Source organism: Sapajus apella, unplaced genomic scaffold (genome assembly GCF_009761245.1).
Source record: "Sapajus apella isolate SASKATOON/1434 unplaced genomic scaffold, GSC_monkey_1.0 scaffold45, whole genome shotgun sequence".
NCBI lineage: Eukaryota > Metazoa > Chordata > Mammalia > Primates > Cebidae > Sapajus > Sapajus apella.
This window is the reverse complement of record NW_022436985.1, coordinates 16054343-16079150: the sequence shown is the minus strand read 5'-3', so window position 1 is coordinate 16079150 and position 24808 is coordinate 16054343. Positions and strand designations below refer to the sequence as shown.

At 39.3% G+C, this 24808-nt stretch overlaps 1 protein-coding gene and 1 pseudogene across 3 annotated transcripts in view; one reads left to right on the top strand and one right to left on the bottom strand.

The window, feature by feature from the left end:
• Window positions 1-24808, bottom strand: part of RASGEF1B (RasGEF domain family member 1B) — a 630294-nt gene that overhangs the window by 323245 nt on the left and 282241 nt on the right. The window lies entirely within an intron of this gene.
• LOC116524482 lies at window positions 16338-18598 on the top strand (annotated as a pseudogene).

Genomic DNA, 24808 nt, shown 5'->3' with positions numbered 1-24808 from the left:
AGCCTCCAGTCTACCCTCTATAAAATGCATTGAATGATGATCTTAAAACAGTGCTTCTTCAACCTTAATACTATTCAAAAAGTCACCTGATTTGCGAAAACATGGGCCCCTTTCCTGGAGACTCTTATTCAGTATCTCTGGGTGGAGTCTGAGCATTTATACTTCTAGTAGAGTTCTCAGGCGATGCTAACACAGCAAATACACAAGCCACACCTGGAGCAGTGCTGATCTAAAACAATCTGATACAGTTACTCTACTGCTTAAATTCCTCAATCACTCTCTGTTGCTTAGGCAATTTCAACGGCTTGACTGGGACTTAAGACCCTCCATGATCTAGCCACTGCCAAGCCCTGCCACAGGGTTTCTCATCACACCCCTGACCTGCGTGTGCCATATGCAGCTCTTCTGAGCTACTTGCAGCTTCCTAAATTTATTCTGCCTTTGTTCAGGCTCGTAAATCTCTTGCCAGGACCCCTGGCCTCACTGTCCTCTTCCTGGCAAATACCTAATCACCTTTTCAAACTCACCTCAAAAATGGCATCCACAGTGAATCCTTGTGCAAGCCACCTCCCAGCTTCATCCCCCTAAAACTGACAATCCTCTCTTTTGCAACTGCACTATTTGAGTACATATATTTATTATTAATCCATAAAGACTTCACTTTACACACTTATGTAACTGTCTGCTATTTGTCTACTTGGCAACTGCATGCTATTCAAGGACAGGACTATGACTCATTCATATTTGTATCTGCATACACAATGTAGTACCCTTTACCTAGCAGGTGCTCAATAAATGCTGAATGAACAAATATCATCATAGTTACAAATTCATTAGGTATTTACAACATGAAAATCGTTGTGCTAAACACCGTACATACATATACACACATAATATATACATATACATTCATTTAATATCCTCACAACAACTTTAGGAGGTACATATATTATAATCCCCATGTCACAGGAAAGTAAATCAAGGCTTCTAGAATTTAAGAAACTTTTCTGGGAGGTCACATATCTAGTAAATCACATATCTAGTAAGTAATAGAGCCATAAATTAAGGTGATCTGATTTTAGACTCCAATCACTTCACTACTATGCCCTCCTAAAGTGCAACTATGTCATCAAATCAGCATGCTGCCAAGGATTCCACCTTGGCAGCATATTGTTCTATAGTTAAGAACCTTAAACATTAAATTAAGAAGAAATAATCTAAGTATAGAAGACTCCACTAAATAAATCCATAAAACATCATTGCATTGGCTTATGAAAATATTCATTGCTTCTGTTCCTAGTGCATTGACACTTTGGATTTTAAAACAAGAAATTAAGAATACCAGCAATAAATATCTGGGTCTTTGCCCTGTATAGTTTAAAAATAAATAGTCCTTTGTAATAATGATAATTATTATTATGGCATTATTCTACCCCAGCATTTCTCAAAGAAAACTAGCTCTTGGGGATGCTCCCGGAAAAATAAATGGTCAAATAAATTTGGAAACCCTGTAACATAGAGTCTGTGTCCTGTAGATTCATAATGCAAGTATGTTAAAAAAAACTTCCAGATATCCTGCAGTTTAGGTTTGAAAAAAAAACTACATATATTCCTCTAGTGTCTCAAATGTATTTGATCATAGAACCCTTTACAAAGAACTAATGTTCTGTAGAGCACACTCCGGGGAACACTGAGTTTAGCCATGTCTTTTTGGCTTAAAATAAATGGCACAAAGCTTCACAGCTGACATTTTTTGCTATGTACATATACTTTGAACTAAGCCAGTGTCACTCATGGGATCCTTAGTCATGAGCTCATTACTTTCATTGTCTTTGAGCACTAGGAGCTGTATTTTTACTATTTTACAAAGCTTTGAGACTTTGTATCATAATTTTTTTATGTTAGAGAGAAATGTTATTGGTTTCTCACTATATGGATCACAAAAGGACATGCAATCCTTAAAGGAGTTGGTGTAAAAGTTAAAGTGGATGAGAGTATAATAAAGAATAAAATTAGCATTATGGTTTTTAGAGCTATGTTCCCAATTAAGCTCAACTTTCTAATGGCTAAAGCAAAACAGAAAAAAAAATGTTACAAAGATACATCATATCCTTAAAAGGAAGACAAACCAACCACTAACGGTAACATGGGTTTTCCTGGTACTGAGCTATCAGAGCAATATCTCTTGTGGGACATTAGGGGTGTGGTGGACAAAGTCATTAAACACATCCCACAGTAAAATCAATTGCAAAGGATGCCCAGCTGTTGTTTAGGAAAGCCTGTGCTAAAACCCAAGAGCAGTTCAAACTGAAGTGCAATGAAGCTAAAGCACTTCCATAGAGAGGTAGACAGTTCTCTGATGGTCTTCTTAATCCAACAGAAAAACTTTTCTATCTAGAGGAGTGCATGGTCTGTAACATTCACAAATGCTACTTCATAATTATTTCTTGCAATGAAGATTTTGATAGGGATTGGATGGAAAGAAATCAGGGACTAGAGGTTAGATCACCAGTATTGTTGGTTAAGAGCAGATCCATATGCTTTGATATTGAACAGTGGTCTGGGGGAGAGGTGAGAATAACAGCCAGTTGTAAGAAATATTGGTGCACCTTTCTTGGTCTGTTTGGGCTGCTATAATAAAATACCGTAAGCTGAGGAGCTTAAAACCAACAGAAATTTCCTCCTCCCAGGTTTGGAAACTAAAAAGTCCAAGATCAAAAGGCAGGCAGGTTCAGCAACTGGTGAGAACCATATAAGGCACCTTCTCACTAGGTCTTCCCTTGGTGGAAAGGTCTAGCAGCCTCTCTGGGTTCCCTTTTATAAAGACCCTAATCCCATTCATGGAGCAGAAACAGCTTCCAAAGACCCCACCTCCAAATTCTATCACCTCAGTGGTTAGTATTTCAGCATATGAATTTGGGGGGGGATATAAACATTCAGACCATAGCATCAACCATATGGAATATCAATCTATTTGAAAAGATTCCAGATTCCAAGATACCTGCAGGATTAGAGGGAAGAGAGTACCACACAGCTTGCAGGCCAACATGTGCTGGGCCAACTTGTCCCCTTGGCAGCCCATGAGTCAGCTGCACAATCATGCTTGCTGCTCACCACTCCTTTCTGGCTCCATCGAACAACATTGTATTGGCTTTCCTGTGTTTCCTCTGTGCATCCTGTTTGACTAAACTCTTTAATCTAGACCAGTACACGAGAATTACCTGAACCCGGAAGGGGAAAGTTGCAGTGAGCTGAAGGATCGTGCCATGCCCTCCAGCCTGGGCAACAGAACGAGACTCCATCTCAGAAAAAAAAAAAAAAAATTCTGACAGTGGCATCATTGGCAATGTATAACATGAAATCAGGCAAAAGTAAACAATAGCAGGCTATTTTCCAGCCCTTTAAAGTTAACTCTGAGACACTGATGTTTCATGGTACTCTGGCAGTCTCATTTCCTCATCAGCCAACCTAAGCCACGCTCAGGTAAAGTTGCTATGGCTTTTTCCATACAGTGTTTAAGACAAAGCTATGAGGAATAAGACTGCACCATAAATAATTCGGAAAGTTCTTAATGCACAATTTCCAGGGCACAATCTAAGACCTAACATGCTTAACAAATCACTTAAAAGTAAAGTAATTGAGTCTTAGAAACCAAATAGATCAGCCTTACCGACTTTTTAAACTTACATAAATTATTTTTAAGCTGTCTTATCTCTTTTCTATGTTCCTATCAACTTTGTTCTCAAAGTAAGTAAATAGAAAGTAACACAAAATGTAAAGACTGCTATGGTTTGAATGTAAAATTTTAAAATTCATGTGTTAGAAACTTAATTCTCAATGCAATGGTGTTGGTAGATGGGACATTACAGGTGTTTAGGTCACAAGGACTCTGCCCTGATGAATGGATTAATGCTGCTATAAAAAAGGGCTTGTGGGAGTGGGGTCCCCTTCTTCTGTTCATCTGCTCTTCTGCCATGTAAGGACATGTTGTTCCTCCTCTCTGGAAGATCTACCATTCAAGGCTTCATTTTGGAAGCAGACAGACCAGGCCCTAATCTCCCAGTGCCTTGATCACGGACTTCCCAGCCCCCAGAACTGTAAGAAATAAATTTCTATTCTTTACAAATGACCCCATTTCAGGTTTTCTATTATAGCAGCACGAAACAGACTACAACAAAGACTAAATCTGAGCTAGTTAGGTAACAGCATTTCACTGAGAGACATCTTTACAGATTTTAAAACTTTCCATGACAACTGTCATCCAAAATTTCAATTTGTTCTAGTCATTAATCTTGCTTTTAGTGGCTTTGGTGCTTGTAGAACTGAAAGGTAGAGCCTCCTACTCTCTTCCCTCAGTGCTGGAAGGCAAAACTCTCTAAATGTATTATAAATATAAATGTCATATCTTATGACATTTATGAGGGATTCAAGCATAAAGCTTTGATGAGCAGAAAATGGATCCTATGACATGCATGGAGAGGCTAATAAAAGGCCTGGCATATCAACAAACAAAAGTTTACTACGTTGCTGAGAATATGTTAATAAACACATTTTTATTAAAAGAACAATCCTAAGTGCAACACGACTTATTTGAAATTCGGTAGCACTGAGGGAGAATTTATTATTCAGAGCAGCAATCAAGTGTGTGTTGCTTTTTCTTCAGCTCCTAGAGATTTGACATTAAAAGTGAAAGAAAAACCAGGCTCTCCATTTCCTTTATTTAAGTAACCATGCACAAAAATAAGCAATTAAGAAAACACTTTTTCCTATGGGAAAAGCTTTTCATCATTAATCATCATTAAGCAGATCTGCAACTTCAGTCCTGCCTGGTCACTTCTCATACCGAGATTTCACTTCGTTTTCCATGTAAATTGTGATAAAAAATTAACCTTTGCCTTTAGAAAAAAAAATCAATTGCTTTTACCCACCATTTGGCTGGAGTAGGCATTTCTTATGGCCATGATCTTTTCTTCACCTGGAACGTTTCATCTCCAAAATCTTAAACTCAAAACTTTTACTTTCTAAACACAAAATGTGATCTCACTAGCTCTCAAATTCCTAAATCTGAATCCTTTGCTTTTAAATTTCTTTCAGATCTCATGTGGCTTGACTTGCGATTTTTCTCCTCTTAGCATCAGCTCCTTCTTCCAGGACTAAGCCAACAAGTCATTACTTAAACTCCTCACCAGCTGGAATATTTAACTTCTTCACCCACTTAACCTTTTTTCTGATATCTATTTTTCAAATTCTTTAACCCTTTCTCCACCTACTTTCTGTGTTCCTCTTGCCAGATCATAAATCACCTTTGCAAAAGTTTACTATCATATCAAGTGCTACACCACCTATCAATTTCTTGTCCTGAGCTGGTGAATTTCCTTTTGTATTTCACAAAGGGGATATTTCAACCCTATCTTAGAGCCCTTTACCCCACTCCTTATTGGCTGCTCTCAGGAGATGAGTTTGCCTCTGACATAAAGAAAAATAGAGACAATTCATAATGTCTATTCTCAACTTCCTCTTCCTCGCCATCACCAAATTTATCCATAGTCATGCTTCTTCCCAACCTCACTCCCTGTCATCACTAAGGACCAGGCATTCTCTTTCTGTGCACCAATTTTCATCTTTTCCCGTATTCTCTGGGGCTTCTCCATGCATTTTCTTCCTGTATTTTAACCTTTTGTTTTCAATAGCTCCTTCCTCTCAACCTCCAAATTTTCTCATTGCTTTTCAATTAATAAAAACCTTCCTTTAATTCAATGTCTTCCTCCGGCCAATTTCCCTAGCTTGCTCCTCTTCTCCTGAGCAACCCCTAGAAAGAATAATCCATAGGCACCATCTCTATTTCTTTATCACAAATTCATTTCTCCATTTGCTTAAAACTCTTCTAGTACTTTAACCACTTTCCTGAAACTGTCTTTCTGAGGTCAACCAAGGGCCTCTTTATCAACCATCCAATGACATTTCTCAGCCCTAATTTCATGGGGCCTTGCTTCACCCAGTATCACAACAGTTTGTATCTCTTTCCTTGTGAAACTCTCCTTTAGATTCTGTTCTTTACTGAGAGTAAATACTATCTTTTGGCTAGTATTTCTCAGACCTGCTTCTTTACTGTTCCGGTTGGATGCAGTTGGAAAGAACCCATTCTAATCATATGTTCTTCTACATATTGGGTGAGGGGAGACTCTTTAGGTTTATTGTTAGTCCAGTCCTATCACTCTCACTGAACTGGTAGGTAAACATGTAGCAGAGCTGCGTAGTAGGATTTGGTCTATTCCATCCTCTCCCTTTCCTTGAGATGCATCCTCATTTGCATTCCTCACAATAACGCCTGAAGAACACATTTTTCAATGAGCTAGTTAGTAAGCCTGGGGCCTTCATTTAGCATTATACAAAGGTCGAAAATTTTTAAAACACCATAGAGTGTTTTGCACATTTACAGGAAAATGAAAGATAATTATGGGGATGTCATTTTCTTAGCAATCTGAATAATAAATTTATTTTACTTGAACGCATTAATAGCAGGCCTGTTTTTACAAAACATTTGAAAGTCTATGTCATTAGCTCCTGAGGATCTAGCTTCAGGGAAGAGCTGCCAGAAGGGTTCCATTCAGAAATCAAAGTGTAGCCCCTGTGCTTTGCGTATGGATCCTTTCCCTTTGCAACCACCAGGCTCACTGCCAACAGGGTGATGGACTCACAGCTCTTCTCCTTTCCTTCCCAAGCAGCAGCAGCCTCTCTGACAAGAACCCTCTTTGCTCCTAAGCAGCCTATTTGAGGGCAAGCCCTTTCCTGTGACACTGTAACAGCAGTGCAGAAAGCCATATCTTAGAGCTAGGAAGCCCTGAAGCCCTTTTCCTGCTCCAGCCCACTTCCTACCCCACTCCCACAAAGGGAGATTTATCTACATCATGAAAACTACCTTGAACAGTAAGGAAAGATGTTAGCAATATTTTCTACATTTTCTCTATGAGATTACCCAAATGTGAACATATTGACTTTAAGGGGATAATGTGAGAAAACAAAGTGGCAGAATCAACAGAAACTCGTTCTTCCTGCACAATAACACTTTATTTTTCTGAAACAATTAGGCAAGATAGAAATGCACTAGTATCCTGGAAATATGGAGTGATGTTAAAGGGAAATGTCTAAAAGCTGTCCTTTTGAATATCTGTGAACTTTATTCTGAGCTGTTGATTTTTATTTTCCGTTTCTAATCCACTTGTCCTCAATATGAATTTGGGGGAAAAAAAAAAAAAAGCTACTTTTTCAGTGCTACTATAGATCATCAGACCTGGAACTACAAGCATAGGTTTTTTTTTTTTTTTTTTTTTTTTAACATAAGTCCCCTTTCCCCGATCAAGGGCATGGTACAGGAATACATTCTTGCTGCCTAGATGGTGGGGAATCTTTATTTCTTATGCCAAGACTGCTGACACAGCAATGCAGAGATGAGCGCTCACAGAAAAATATGACAGAGAAGGACAATAAGACAGAGAAGGACAACCTTTGCCACACATAATTTGCATGAGCAGCTCCTGAGGGGATGGTAGGCCCTGGAAAATGTGTGGAAAGAACAAGCTGTTCGTTTGCCATAAGGAACAGAGGAGCCCAGACATGTGACAAGGCAGGCTGTTATAAAAGGGCCCTTTCTGTCCCAAATCCAGCAGCTTTTTCCAAAGGCATTCTTCAACCCCCAACATGCTGGCACACACCAAGGGCAACAGATCCCCTGGGCCAGTTCAGCCTTACTAAAGGCAGTGGGATCTGACTAGGCCTGGAAAGAACTCTCTCTAGTAAAGAAGATGGCCACAGAGGCAGTGAGAAGGATGTATGTGTCTAAGTGACCACAGTCAAGAGGTTATGTGCTATAGGAAGATAAGCATTTGCAGAACAGAAAGGAGAAGTGCTTTCTAGAGTTATTACTATTTTTAGTGTCACAGAAAAATATTTACTGTGTTCAATCAGCAAGTCTATTGAAGGCAATTTATGTTCATTAAAAAACAAGCTCATCATTTAAAATTGTAATGAGAGGCATCACAAGTATGCACGCAGATGTGATTGCACAGAAGTCTGCCAGATTTGGGATCTCCCAGGATATTTACAGCTGTGTGGAGTCCTCTTTAAGCATCCTTCAACTCGTGGGACACCAGCCTACTGATCATTTCCAAATAGAAAACTCTAGTGGACAGGACAGCATTGTTACATGCTTTAGTGCTGTGCCATTGAGTACTCCTCATTTGGGGAGTGAGGAGATGGAAAACAGGGCACATTTCACCACACAGCTTTTCATTCACCTGCTTATTGCTTAATATATGCTGTGCACTCTGGGTGTGCCAAATTAGGCCCTCATAGAAAGAATGGTGAAGTCTCTATGGAGAGAAATGGATATAAGCAGGTAGAGCTCAACTTATTTATAACCAAGGTGTCTCTGTAAATTCTACACAAACACACCACATGTGAATAGTCCCTCAGCATCCATAGGTGATTGGCTCCAGGACCCCACAGATAACAAAATCTGCGATACTCAAGTCCCTCATATAAAATGATGCAGTATTTGCATATAGACTATGCACATCCCCCTGCACACTTTAAATCATCTTAGAATACCTACTACAATGTAAATGCTATGTAAATAATTGTTATACTCTATTGCTTTTTATTTGTATTATTTTTATTTTCTATTCGATTGATTGATTGATTGAATATCTTCCATGCTCACTTGGTTGAATCCTCGAATGTGGAACCTATGGATATAGAGGCCTGACTGTATTTTTAAAAGTTCCACATGACCCTGAAATTCAGGATTGGCTCTGCTCTTCTCCAGGGATCATTCCCTAGATAACTATAAGCTCTATTCTAAAAGGAAATGGAAAGTAAATGCACAATTATTAAGCAGAAAATCAATGTGTAATGGAGACAGGGTTTCTCAGCCTTAGTCCTATGAACATTTTGCGGGCTGGATAATTTTTGGTTGTTGGGGTTGTCGTATGCATTGCAGGATGTTTCTGTAACATCTCTGGCTTCTACACACTAGATGCGAATAGAACACTCCCATACCCAAGTTGTAACAACCCCAAATGTCTCTCGATGTTGTCAAATATACACTGGAAGCAAAATCACGCCGGCTTGAACCACTGACTTAAGAAGACTACTGGGGCCTTTTAGGAAACTTTTTTATTTTTTAACATAGGGTTCCTCTAGTCAGGTTTTATAACATGGCTAACAGCCTCAAAAATACAAAACTATTCATTTCCTTTATGTAACTATAGTCCGTGTCGACCTATTTCATTCCATCTAATGTTCCTCCCTACCTTTCCTTCTTACATTTGCTTAATATTTTTACAGACATAGTATGCCATTTAAGCCCTGAGAACATAAAAGTGAATAAAATACAATGCCTTCACCGGAGGAGTTCAGAAATTCGAGGAAGAAACAGACGTCTAAACAAATAAATACAAGAAAGCCCAATGCCCTGCCACACTTAGTCTACTATCATTCCTCCATATCTCTTCCCTTTTGGTACCAACCTAAACTTCTGACTATTCAGAAGTTTTGAAAATTCGGCATTCTATCCATCCATCATCCATGATTTTATTTCTCAGCATATGGAATATGGAATTGTCATTGGTGACTATGCAAAGTTCACATGTATAGTCATGGATAGATTTTGACCCACCTGTGCTCTGTACAGCTGTGCTCTACTCAGGCATATGGGTATAAAAAAGAACCCAAGAAGAAGGATAAAAAGATCAGATTTTAATTTTGCTTTATTAGAATTCTTGAGGGCACAGGCCTGAGCGCTTTCTTATTCTGTATCTCTACCTTTCCCCATATGATTTCATGGGTTTACATAATGGACATTGAGGTTGGCTTCCCAAATTTGTTGTACTCCAGGTGCAAAATACGTTATCTACATCAATAATGGAATCCTACAATCATTGTCAGTGACTGGTTCAGGAGTGGTCAGGCCTAAGCCAATTTGGATCAATAAGACATAAGCAAAGGCTTGCTGGGGGTTTTTGGAAAATCAGCTTTTCTTGTTCTTAAAGGAAAGCCATAGTTAGCCAGTTCACCCCCTTATTCCTCCTCTTCTCCCTCCTTTTTGATCTGAATGAGGAAGTCCACAGTTAGCTGTTTTTGTTCTCAAGAGAAAGCCATAGTTAGCCAGTCTCTCTCTCTTTTCCTCCTCCTCCTCTCCCTCCCTTCCAGTATGAATAAGGAACCCTGTAGCTCTAACTTCAGCTATGAAGCAACAAACTTTGGGATACAGAAGATACTACTGCAGTATAATGATGAGAAGGGAATATTTGGGTCTTTGAAGATCTCATTGAAGTACTGAATGAGGCTGGGTGCAGTGGCTCATGCCCATAATTCTAGCACTTTGGGAGGCAGAGGCAGGTGGATCACCTGAGGTCAGGAGTTTGGGACCAGCCTGGCCAACATAGTGAAACCCTGTCTCTATTAAAAATATAAAAATTAGCTGGACTTGATGGTGGGTGCCTGTAATCCTAGCTACTCCGGAGGCTGAGGCAGGAGAATCACTTGAACCTGGGAGGTAGAGGTTGCAGTGAGCTGAGATCATGTCACTGTACTCCACTCCAGCCTGGGTGACAGAGCAAGACTCTGTTTCAAAAAAAAAAAAAAAGGAGTGGGTGAACTCATCCAGAAGCTTATGTATGTCCAGGTTTCCTCTTATGTGAAATAATAAATGCCCTTATCATTTAACCTAGTTCAATTTGGGTTTCCTGTTACATGTAGCAGGAAATAACCTAATTGACATAATTACCTACATGCATGTAACCGAAATTTTTATCTCAGTTGTAACTTCCACCTTATAATCCAGATTTAGACATCTGTCTACTTGACATCTCCACCTTATTATATAATGTTCAGGCAAAACTAACTTTTCCAAAAAAGAGCCCCTAATTGCCCCTTTTCCTCCCAAATCTGCTTCTCTCCTGGACCTCCTCATCTCTGTAAATGTTACCATATGCTTAAGCCAAGCCATGGGGGTTCTCTTGACTACCCTCTTCCTCTCAGCCATATTCAAGCTACCCACCACTTCTGTCTACCCTACCTACAAAAATAAAAACCCACAACTTCACACTCCTTTTCTCTCTACGCTAACGTTCAAGCCAAACTACCACATTCTCTCACTTGGACGCGTGCGTCAGCCTCCAAACCAGCCTCCTGCCTCCCCTCTAGTCCCTCCTGTAATCTCCTCAGAGCAGCTGGGGTGATTATGTCAAACAGCAAATCAGATCACTAGCTTTCCTGTTTAAAACCCCCAAGCAACTCTCACCAAACCTAGAATAAGACTTAAATCCTAGGTCTTGGCCTAAAAGGTCTTCTGTGCTCAGCACGCTGGCTGACTCCGCAGCTGCCTGCCTGACCTTCTCCGCACTGGGTCGCATATCCCTCCGGCCAGGCTCATTCCCACTTCAGGGTGCCATACTTGTTTTCCTCTCTGCCAGGAACTCCTGTCCTTCCAAAACTTTCTTTGGCTGGTTTCTCCCATTATTTGTATCTCAAACTGAGCATCACCTCTTCAGGCAGTCCTTCATGGGCCAACACAGTCATTGTCACATTGTCTCGTATTACCTCCTTCACTTGCTGGTGTGGTCTTTGTTTACTTTCTTACTTACCCAGCTGGCTGTGCTTACTAGATGACAAGTCCCACGAGGGCAGGGTCATGTCAGCCTTGTTTACTGCTGCATCACCACTTCCTAGAGCACTGCTTACCACAGGGGAGGCGATAAGTAAATATTTGTTAACTTGGTTGAATGAATGAATGAACGGATCTACGGATGGACAGATGGCTCATGGAGAAGCACTCTTTGGCTTTATTAACTCTTTAATTTTGCTGAAAGACATTTACAAAAACCATCTTGGAAGCACACGCACAGTGAAGCTGACTCTCTGAGTTGGAAGACCCACTAGGATTCTACCAGTCAGGGGGCTGTGGACAAAACAACTTTCCTGTGTCTATTTCTCATCTGTGAACTGAACTACTAATAGTATCTACCTCACAGAATTACTATGAGAACTAATGAAATAATATTTCAGAGGGCCTTAGAGCAAGGTCTAGCACACAACGAACACTGTCTAGGTTTTACTACTATTTCATATTCTCTGATTATTATTCCAGAGCCCCTCTCCAGAGCAGGAGTGGGTAAATTATGACCCAGGTGTCAAATCCAGCCCTCCACCTGTTTTTGTAAATAAAATGTTGTTGGATTGCAGTCACACTCATTCATTTATATATTTTTCATGGTTATTTTTGCTTGATAATAGCAGAGTTGATAGGCTGGGCATGATGGTGCACGCCTAGTACCAGCTACTTGGGAGGCTGAGGTGGAAGAATCATTTGAGCCCTGGCCAACATAGTGAGACCTTGTCTCAAAAAAAAAAAAAAAAAAAGAGTTCTATTGAAACTGAAAGATAATAGTAGTACTTAAAATATGTACTATGTGTCACTTTACAGAAAACGTTTGCCAACCATTGTTTTATAGTATATCCCAGAGGTTTACATAGATGTATATATAAAGAGACCAAGGATGGCTCTTTGTGTCTTGCTGAATTTAAAAACAAACAAACAAACAAAAACCCTACATATAGCCCTTAGCATCTGGACCCTGGTTTGATCTCTTAGGCCTCAAGTTGTCTGACGTTAGGTAAAAGTGCCACAGATAAGAGGAGCTGCTACACCTACACAAGATTGATCAGGAAGTCACCTGACACAGAGGAACTCCTGATGGTTGTGTTAACTTTCCTAGCAATCCCCGTTGTAAATTGACAGAATCTCAGTAATTACTTATGGTCCACTGGTGGAACAACCCATATAAAAAGAGTTTACAAAGAATTTCTGAAGCTCAAAAACAAAGTGGTTACACAGATATTAACTAATCAAAGCCTTCAACATCAGCATCTCAGCCATGTCTCCAGTTTCTTCTGGCGCACACCGTAGGCTGGATCACATAAACCTCAGCTTCATTTCAACTTTATTCTCCTTTTCCTGCCTTTGCTATAGAGAATAGAAAACAAACAACACAATATAATTTCCCAGCATCTCTTTGAATAAGAGATATTTATATGTCACAATTCTGGACAAAAGGATGCAAATGGAAAGCTATTGGCAGCACCTTTCCAATTCTTATCTTTTTGCCCTGAATACAGACACAGTATATCAAGCTGCCACAACTATGGTGATCACAAGAGAACAGAGACATCAGTCAGAATCATTCAGAGCCTTTAATCTAAACCAGCACCAGCAGTGCCTACCCCTGCCCTGGACTTGATGTGTGAAGAATAAACCACTCTTTATAGAAGCCACTGTTTGTGTTCTTTCTTACTTCTAACAAAAATCCTTCCTTAATGATGTATCCCCCAAACAGCAAACTGAGGAACTAGGGAAAGACAACATGTTGTAAGAGAAAGGGTGCAGGACTAGACATGAAAAGATCTGAACTCAAACTCTGACCCTTCCATTTATCAACAAGAGGACTTAATGGCATTAAGATCATTTGCCTTCTCTGTCGTTCCAAGTGTTTGCCTACCTCTAAGGGTTATTTAAGACTCAAGTCAGGAAACAAATGTGAACATGCTCACAGATGAGGTATAAAGCTTATGTAGAACTATGATTGAACACATGCCACCAAGGAAAATGATTTCAATTTTTAATCACACATTTGCAATACTCTGTTGTGAGGAAATATGAGTTTATTTTATCTTTTTTTTTGGTAGTGTATTGGGTCGTCAACAGGCACAGCTGGTCAGAGAAGCAAAACATCCCTGTTAGCTGAAAGAAAAGAAATGGATGTCCGCTGGGCACAATAGCTCATTCCTGTAACCCCAGCACTTTGGGAGGCCTAGGCAGGTGAATCATCTGGGGTCAGGGGTTCAAGACCAGCCTGGCTAATATGTCGAAACTCCATCTCTACTAAAAATACAAAAATTAGCTGGGCATGGTGGCACATGCCTGTAATCCCAGCTACTCAGGAGGCTGAGGCAGGAGAATCTTTTGAACCCAGGAGGCAGAGGTTGCAGTGAGCTGAGATCTTGCCACTGCCCTCCAGCCTGGGTGAGCTGACGGAGCGAGACTCTGTCTCAAAAAAAAAAGAAAGGAACTGATGTCTAAATAAGGGTTAGTCATGCTCGCCCAGTGCTTGAGACTTTACCTGCATTGACATAGACTGTGCTCTGGACTCTGTCTAGTGCTGAATCTGCTTGTCCATTTTCAGACATAAAATATTAGTTTATTTTAATGTATGAAAAAGTGCATTAATAAATATAGCATTAATATTGCAATAAGGAATTATGTGCCATTCCCCCAATTCTCATAGAAAATAACTGCTTAAATAAAAAAACAAAACAAAATACCATGCAGACATCAGACTACATTTAAAGAAAACACTATTTTCTCACACTGATTTAAAGAGGATGTACTTTCCCAATCACCAGATGTAGAAAACAAAAATCTGTTCTTTACTCATCGTCTATGTGTTGATTCCTGTAATTCTTGATTGATATGCCTTAGCTATACTAACTTTAACATGCCAAAGATTTTCATATTTGAATAGCTAAGTACCTACATAGTAACGAACCAGCATAAGAAATAGAATAAGAACCCCTTTAAGTTTCCCTGTACCCTCTTTCTCAACCCACCTCCCTCCCTCCTCATTAGAGTGAACTCCATCTTGAATTTTGTTAATCATTCCCTTGCTTTTGAGGGGGCGTTTGCCAGACAGAGGGGTGTGTGTGTGTGTGTGTGTATGTGTGTATGTGTGTCAGTGCGTGTGTGTGTGTGTGTCCCTAAATGACATTGTTTAGCTTGGCTTGTTTTTGAGCTTTACTTACTAGAACCTCATAGTATATATGCTTGACATTATGTTTTTGATCATCATCCATGTTGATATATGTAAGTATATTTCACTTACCTCTACTGCTATATGGTAGATTATTAATTACAAAATTTATTTATTTGTTCTTCTATTGATTGACATTTGGGTTGTTTTCAATTTTTTGCTGCTGTGAATTGTTGCCAGGTTGCCATGAATATTCTTATACTCTTCTCCTGATATTTAGATACAAGTTTCTTTGTTTGTATACCTAAAAATGGAACTGTTATGTTATCATCTTCAGTCTGACTTAGAAATGCCCAAATATTTCCAAAGCATTTATAGCAATTTATAACCCTCCCACCAATAGTGTATGAGTTTCCATTTCTTCATATCCTTGCCAAAACTTGGTATCCCCAGATCTGTTAGTTACTGCTGGTATTGTGGATGTGAAATGTATCCTGTTGCTTTTCTGGAACACAGCAGAAACCCCCTGACCTCTGTAGGGACTGCTTCTTCACCTCTTTGAAGTCTGTGCTTGTGTCACTTTCTCACTGAGATCTTTCCTAACAACCCAACATAAAATTGCAAGTACCTACTGTACTTGTAGGTAAGTTCTTTTTAAAGATAATTAGATAAAAATGAGGTTAATAGGGTAGGCCCTAATCCAATTGACTGATGTCTTTATAAGAAGACATTTGGACACAGAGACCCACAGAGGAAAATCATGTGAAGACACAGAAAGAAAATGACCATCTGACAAGCAGAAAGGCCTCAGAAGAAACCAACCCTGTCAATACGTTGATCTCAGACTTAGCCTCCAGAACCATGGGGAAATAAATTTCTGTTGTTTAAGCCACCAATTCTCTTGTACTTTATCATGGAGGCCCTAAAAACAAATACAGACATATTGTGTTTTTAGTTATTTATTAGTCAGAAATATACAAACATACACCACTGTTGATTGATTCACTCTTGCCCCGGGGGAGAATACAAAGCAATGATAGTGGTCATCTTCGTCTTACTGTTGAGAGTAAAATGAATACCCTCAACATTTTAATTATATACATATTTAACATCTGATCATTTCAAGGCATAGTGGCTTATTTTCTCATGTCTATAAGGATTTTTTATATTATGAATGAGTTCATCTTACTTGGAACATCATCTGTGGGAATATTTGAGGTCCTGTTTAAAGTACATAACTTCAGGGAGAATTCATTTTGCTTCTACTTGCCACCCAGAGGCCATACCAGCCAGGGCCATGTCACATTAAATACACAGTTTGGAGTGTTTTGGCACCTCCAAGATAGTGTATATTCAAGTCCCAATCCTATGTGAGTGGAAGCTTGTGCTAAGGAATTATCAGAGGAGGCAATTTTTATTTTTTTGTTCCAAATCTGAGCCAAAACTAAAACAGGTACATATTCACAACATCTCTGGGGCAGAAAAATTTCTGGTACATCCACTAAGTATATTGCCTTTGGGGGGTTGTGGGTTTACATTCAAACCCTGATCTTACCTTCCAATCTGCTTGGGCCCCTAGGCTGTTTCCCACTTCAGTGTCCGTGTGGCCTATTAAAACCCAAGCTTTGACCAGCAGGATTTGACGGCATGATGTTTCACAGAAAGTTCTCCACTCCCATACATGGCTCCCTCGGCTTCCTGCCTCGGAAGTGCAGCAGCAGGCATCGTGGGAAGGTGAAAAGCTTCCCCAAGGATGACCCTTCCAAGCCGGTCCACCTCACAACCTTCCTGGGATACAGGTTGGCATGACCCATATCGTGCGGAAAGTCGACTGGCCAGGATTCAAGATGAACAAGAAGGAGGTGGTGGAGTCTGTGACCATTGTGGAGACACCACCTATGATGGTTTTGGGCATTGTGGGCCACGTGGAAACCCCTCGAGGCCTCCAGACCTTCAAGACTGTTTTCTCAGAGCACATCAGTGATGAGTAAGAGGTGTTTCTATAAGAACTGGCGTAAATCTAAGAAGAAGGCCTTCACCAAGAGCTGCAAGAAATGGCAGGATGAAGATGGCAAGAAGCAGCTGGAGAAGGACTTTCAGCAGCATGAAGAAGTACTGCCAAGTCACCCGCATCATTGCCCACACCCAGATGTGCCTGCTTCCTCTGCACCAGAAGAAGGCCCATCTGATGGAGATCCAGGTGAACGGAGGCACTGTGGCCAAGAAGCTGGACTGGGCTCGTGAGAGGCTGGAGCAGCAGGTACCTGTGGGCCAAGTGTTTGGGGAGGACGAGATGATCAACGTCATCGGGGTGACCAAGGGCAAAGGCTACAAAGGGGTCACCAGTCATTGGCACACCAAGAAGCTGCCCCACAAGACCCACCGAGACCTGAGCAAGGTGGCCTGTACTGGGGCATGGCATCCTGCCCATGTGGCCTTCCCTGTGGCATGTACTGGGCAGAAAGGCTACAATCACTGCACTGAGATCAACAAGAAGATCTGTAAGGTCGGCCAGGGCTACTTTATCAAGGATGGCAAGCTGATCAAGAACAATGCCTCCACTGACTAGGACCTGTTTGACAAGAGGATCAACCCTCTGGGTGGCTTTTTCCACTATGGTGAAGTGACCAATGACTTTGTCATGCTGAAAGGCTATGTGGTGGGAACCAAGAAGTGAGTGCTCACCCTCCACAAGTCCTTGCTGCTGGTGCAGACCAAGCGGTGGGCTCTGGAGAAGATTGACCTTAAGTTCATTGACACCACCTCCAAGTTTGGCCATGGCCGCTTCCAGACCATGGAGCAAAAGAAAGCATTCGTGGGACCACACAAGAAAGACCGAATTGTTAGGAAGAAGGAGCTTAATGCCAGGAACAGATTTTGCAGCTGGTGGGGTCTCAACAAAAGTTATTTTCCACTAGAAAAAAAAACCCAAGCTTTGGACCACCTGTGATCAGCATATACCCCAGATCAGGGACAGCTTTGAAACTTGGCTTAATTGTATGGAGTCAAACTTCTGTATCATACCTTAATCCAAAGAATTCTATTATTCTGCTTCCAACTCAGTTACATATATAATATAAATGTATGTAAGTTTCAATAACTTATTTCGTATTTTTAAATGTGTTTCAGGAAAGTTTTTTCTGATAATCTAATCTACCCTATCACCAAAATTTCTTACGGCCATTAAATGTTTAGTTTTAAAAATATTTTATATATTTCTTGAAACAGAAAAGAGAAATGTGTTCTAGTTTGCCCTTCAGCTCCATGGGAAACCAGTTCTCACACTCTGCTGAACCACTATTGTGTAACATGTCCTTGGGAAGTTTGCTGGGGTCCATGGGCATTACAACCAATCTTAACGAAGATGAAAAAAAAAAGTTCATAATGTCTAATGGAGCATTAACGGCACAGAAAAACAAGGGCTCTACACTTAAGCCCCATGATGAGATGACTTAGGCCAAGAGAACCAAATAAAGCCCTTCTTAGATTCTAAGGAAACTATTTCTATGTATAGAAAAGAATAGGAAAAGGTCATAGATTGGAATGGTTTGAGGTCGTTTTTGAGGAGACCAAATTTTTTTTCCATAGCTCATGAGGAATTGTAAAATTATAGAACTGTTTGGATTTAAAACTATACACAGACATTCTCTGACAGTAAGGAGAACTACACAAAGATTTATAGACACAATCAGTGGTAACAATTTAATTCAAAATGATACCACTCACATTAATTATGGGAAGACCTGATCAGCTATTTTACCAACTGATCTGCAAATGCTGCGTAGCTGAAAGGTTCCTTGTTACAGTGTCCACCACTATGTTTTGCTGCCTTAGAAAACCTGTTGCAGCCAATGCACTTGCAAGACATGTACTAGTATATATATAATCAGATTAAATGACTTCATTTCTTTTCTTTTTCAAATTTAAAAATATCTATCTCTAGCACCCACCACCCACTCTAACAGTTTACTAAAAATTCATATTCTAAATGTCTTGCTTCAAGAAAATCGAAAACTCTGCTCAGCCCATTCAGCCCAGCAGTCATTTTCATTTCTCAGTTAAAGTTGCTCTAGTGGTGACCACAGGACATTGATATTGAAAATTCTCACAGCCCACAAGGCCCTTCCCCATTGCTTGAGGGCTACACCAGCTGGCACAGCCCAAGCCAGTTTTTCCAAGGACTGAGATTCTGCTCCATTCAGGTTAACTCCTTGAAGTCCAGGGTCTTTGTTCTCTAGCTACAGTAACATAGCCAGCCATTGTTCCTAAAGCAATGTCAGGGTAATAGGTAGAGTAAGCCTGTTAGTTAATGTCAGCTCGCCACCCAGACATATAAGTCCAGCTGTTGAGCCCATTTTGCCAACTAAGATTTCTCTTTTACTCATGAGTTTCCTTTAGGCTGGGAAAAGAAAGTGGCATCCTAGAGCCATCTTAATCCACCAGAGAGCTTCCCAGAACAGTGAGCCTCAACAAGTATAGAGTTGAAGCTTAACATCTCCTTGGCTTTTGTCAAGCCATCCAAAGAAAGGTCGTAATTCCTTTCCTCCAGCATAATTATCCTCAAACAAAGCAATTTCTAGGCGGCTTTTCTCCATCTAGTCAGAGAAGTGACTTACATAGTTAAATCGCATTGCTCCAAGGAAAGAAATTTCAAATCCTCATCTAACCAGGCATTGTGCTACATATTCATTTGAGTCTTAAGTGCAAACCCATGATTTTTTGCAAATTGCATCACCCTCTTGTTTCCCTTTAAATAGTTAAACAAGGAAGCTATTGTGGCTAAGAAATTTCTGTCTTCCATTAGCAGACTCCTTGAAATATCTTTTTACTTGCTTTGAACAAAAAGTGGCATAGTTTTAATATGGACAATGCTCAATGGTATGGTGCCTACCAGAATGAAAATAACTTATTCATATTTTGCCTGGAAGAAAATCTATGTATTATCAGAAGTGTGTTAATTGAGGCAAAAGTAAAAAAATAGCAGATGTGGATTCTTTCTATAAAATTGCACAGGCTAATTATCCTCTACATTTGAAGTGCAAAGGTCAAAAGGCTAATATGTAGATTAATCAGAAATTAATGTAAATTAGCACAAATAAAGCACATCACATAACCCCCATAATCAGTAAAATATACAGTTCACTAGCAAATTAGGTGAAACTTCTAACTATCTGGTGAGTAAAGGAGGAGGAGGAAAACCCCAAACATGGGCAACTGTTGTATCTCAGGTCACGATGATTTTAACATACTAATAAGAAAATGTAGCACTGAAAAAAGGATATACACTCAAGAAATAAATGGAGATGATTTGGGAGGAAATTATTAGAATGTGAGCACTATGAAGGCACGGTGTTTTTTGTTTGCTGATGTATTCCTATTACCTAGAACAATGTCTGGTACATAATACTGAATAAATATTTTTGAATGAATACTGAATGAATCATAAGAACAAAAATGTCATGAGAAAAACAAGATAATGCAGGTTTCAAAATAAGAAAACACAGCTACATATCACAATTTCATGTATTTCTTCCTAAAGTTATTTTATATTCACTATGCTAACAATCTTTCATTCTTTACCAAAAAAAAAAATAGAAGAAACATTGAAATAATAGTAGTCATATTAAAAATCAATTAATTATTTGTGTTAACAGAAATAGCTATACTGAAGGCAATTCTTTTTTTTTAACTCTAGTAATATTAAACACCTCTTATAAATATTTGGAGACATATCTTATGTCAAAATCCACTCCAGAGATGAGAAGGAGACACAAAGAGGTGGAAGAACTTTTTTCAAGAGTCATTGAGAATTGAAACTCAAATACAATTGATTATACGGAGTAAGAATCTATCCATTTCAAGTCATATTTTATTATTACAAAATATTTCCCTTATCATAGTTCACATTAACACCATTGTAAAAGTACTCTTTTGTATCTCTACATAATGAAAACACCATCACTGTTCTTCATTTCTCCAATTTTACCATTACTTTAAAAACGCCTCCCTTATATGTTCCCAGGTGGGAACATGATATAAAGAAGAAGTAACTTTTTAAATAGGTAATATATGGGTGTTATCATATTCCAGAAAAAAACTTAAGGAAGCTTACAAAATTGTACATTAGGACAAAAAAATAGAATGCTATTTAAAAACAATAAGTGGGTGAGAAAATGAAGGTGGAGGGAAATGAGGTAGAAGATGAAAGCAAAGATTAAGTTATTACTCAAAATACAAAACTGAGGTTCAGTAGTTAGTCATGTTCCCAAGCTTCCTACAACCAAGACAAAGAAGGTGACACAATCAAATGATTCTGAGAGATAAACCAAGTAAACTGGTCAAGAAAACACAGCCATGTTTGGTACTAGAACAAACAGAAATATCTTCTATTGACCTTCATAGTAATAACAGTGGATAATGTGATAAACAATACCCTCAAGAACTTTCCAAATACACTTACGAGTGTCACACAGTCTTTTTTAGACATCCTTCAATATGAGGGCTGCAATTCATAAAGCAATGGGAAATAGAGAATGAGAGCAGCAAATGATGAGGTCCAAACACTATCGGTACCCAGTCTGGCTTAATCCAGAAATTGATTTTAGCATGTTTAGAAGAGTTTAGAAAGGCCATAAATCCTTTAGACAGTCTCTTCAAATGCTTTCTACGAGCTTTTGATAAGAACTAAGGGACATGTTCAAAATTCTATTTCCTGATCTGGACCAAGAATATAACTACTTGATGATACCAGATCCAGATAACTACAGAATCTTACACAGAACCAGCTACACAATGTGTGGAATCTTGTGTAAAATGAAACTGTGGGACTCCTTGCTCAAAATCATTTAAGAATTTCAAAATGGCTATAGAAGAATATTTAACCCAGAGAGATCCCTCTGAGAGTAAGGGTGTGCATGACTGCATAGATCACACATCTGTGAAGCCAGCATTGATCATATGCTTTAACAGCCAGTCATAGTTTTCTTAGACATGCTCTTGGATGATATGGAAAGAATATCCTTCTTAGATAGAGCTTCCCTGCTCCCTTAGGGAAATCCAAGTCCATTCTAACTCACAGATGAATCAACAATATCAATGACATAAACATGAAACCCCAGTATTTTAAGCCTGGGCAGTTATAAAAATAGATATTATCAAATGGCTACTCGGCCATTTAAATACATATATATCAGTAAAACACCAGCAAAATACTTACCCTTGATTAATAAACTTCTTTGTATATGCGCCAAAATGAACTGCTTGCTAAGTGTATCAGGAATGTAACCAGATAAGTTACATTCCTGAATGAGGTTAATTATAATTCAGTAAATATTAGATGTCAAATCTATCATGATGACTCTATTTTTGAGGTCCTTCCTTCTGGCACCTAAAAGGTAGCAGGGCTCATTGCCTATTAGGCCCTTCCTAGGTTATTACTAGAGCCAAGATATTTGTGGGTAAAAGGATATAGGATCTTCTGCTCTCTTTAAGGAGAGAGGGAATGTACCCAGCACACTCAAAACAAGCATCAAGTCATTAAAGCAGAGGTTGAGAAGAAGAGCTGTAGTACATCTCTGGTATACCCATGTAGAAATTATACCTCTCATTTTCTTTCTTCTCCTGCTTTCCTAACAAATACATTCCATCCAAAGGAGAAGCCGTAACAATCCATGATCCAGTTGGTGCTTGTCAGGATGCATTATATATTTTAGGACACAGGATACATTAAACATGTCTTAAAATGACTTAAATAATAAATTTTCTAAATTTTTCTAATTACAAGGAATCTTGAGATGAGGCAGACTGAGTTGATTCAGTGGCTCAAAGTTGGCATTCAAGACTCAAGATTTCTCTCTCTCTCTCTGTCTCTCTCTCTCTCTGTTCTGCCCTTCTGCTGTTGCTTGCATCCTCAGACTACAGCACGATTCACAATAGCCAATAGGTGCCATAATTCCAGACAATACAAGTAGACATAGCAGTCTCCAAGAGGACACTGTGTCTCAATCTGAGAACTGAGGAACTATTTCCAGAAGTTTTCCAGAAAATCCCTCCTCAGGTGTCATTGGCCAGAATTGGGTCACATGTCCATTCCCAAACCAACTACAGGCAAAGGGAATGGAATTACCATGGTACCTGAGGTAGCTAGATGCTGGGAAGTCAATTGCAATGATTCCTACTTGGGCCCCCAGCCACTACTAAATAAACGAAATTTGGATAAAAACTTCAGAGGAAACAACCCACAGGCACATTTGAGTCAATGAGGTTCTTGTTCTCTAAAATCTGAACCAAGGGACATAGAACCTGAGAAAGTTTGGAGCTAGCTCATATTAATGGAAGAATATTGGATTAAAATTCCTTGAATTTGAGCTGCTGAGATCCTCAGAGTCACCCTGAGTTTCACCTTTCCTAGAGTGTGACTGCTCAATTTTTCTTTGGTTTCCATAAGACTTCTTATAATAAACTCTCTTTTCTTTTTTCTTTTTTTTTTTGAGACGGAGTCCCCCTCTTGTTGCCCAGGCTGAAGTGCAATGGCGCGATCTCGGCTCACCGCAACCTCCGCCTCCTGGGTTCAGGCAATTCTCCGGCCTCAGCCTCCTGAGTAGCTGGGACTACAGGCACGTGCCACCATGCCCAGCTGATTTTTTTTGTATTTTTGGTAGAGACGGGGTTTCACCATTAAACTCTCTTTTCTTAAGCTAATAAGTAGGTGCCCATTTCTTACAAGTAAAATGCTATGCTTAAGATAGACTCACTAGAAATTAAGATCCTATCATCTAAAACCACATTATGGCTATTTGATTACACAGGTTCTGTTTAAGCTTTGAAGTTAGGGTGACTAAATATTCTAGTCTGTCTAAGACAGAGCAGTTTCCTGGGACCGAGGACTTTCTGTGGTAAAACCAAGATCATTTGTCACCCCAACTTTAATAATCAGGATCAACACCAAATGCTTAATTCCTTCCCATATGTAGTACCTGTTCTTAAACTCAAAGTTTTAGAGATCAACAAAAATGATATAACTTCCTTAACTAACTTATAGTCTTTCTTCTAGACTTTGCTGAGTTTAAAAGCACAGAATAAGGCAGCCATATTCAGTCCAGGGCCCAACATGGCATAAAATTCACAGTGGTAGTTCAACAGACATTGAGAAAATAAATCCAAATGAGTACCATTATCCCTAACACAAAAGAACAGTTTTCCTAAATAAAATATACTATTATGTTCAAGTAAAGAAACATTCTCTGAAGTGAAAAGAAACATCTCTAAAGAGGCTCCTGATCTGAAAGCAGCAAGAGTCATCCTTAGCGGAGCTCAGGCCCTTCCAAAGCAGCGTTGGCTTATAAATAAAATAATCATGATTAATAATACATTGCATTTTCTCATGAAATAGGATAAAAGGCCTCTTGTTGTCTTTAAAAAAACAAAAAACAAACAAACAAAAAAACACAGGAAGGAAAACCGGACAACATTAAGCACTGATTGTAAGTTGCCCTGAGAAACATCCCGAAAGTGTGGTACAAAATGATAAGAAAATGGGATTCAGCAACCAGAGGTTCTTAAGCTATATTTACTCCCTGTCTTTAAGAGCATAGCCAGGGATGTGACAAGATAAAATTCAATCTTTTTCCTCACAGATATGAAAGGATATCTTATTTGTACCTATTGTAGAAAAGGCACCAAGATAAGAAACAGAAAAACTAATTGCACCTGAGGCTGTGGGCAAGCCAGTGGAATCCCATCAGATTCAGCAATAATGTCAACAACAAAAAAAGCCCAGATCTTTCTCCTAGGCTATCATTTTTCCACTAAAATTAAGAGCATGGTTATCAAATTTTAAACTTTTTAAATGGAAAGCAACTCTGATCTCATTAGGTCTGTACTTCCTCTCAAGAGTCCGTATCCCCTAATAGGACATAAGCTGACTGATGATAATTTGATTCATTTTTATGGAAACCTTGCCTATCTAAAATCCAGCCCATTTGTAGCTTTTCTGAGGAAACTTC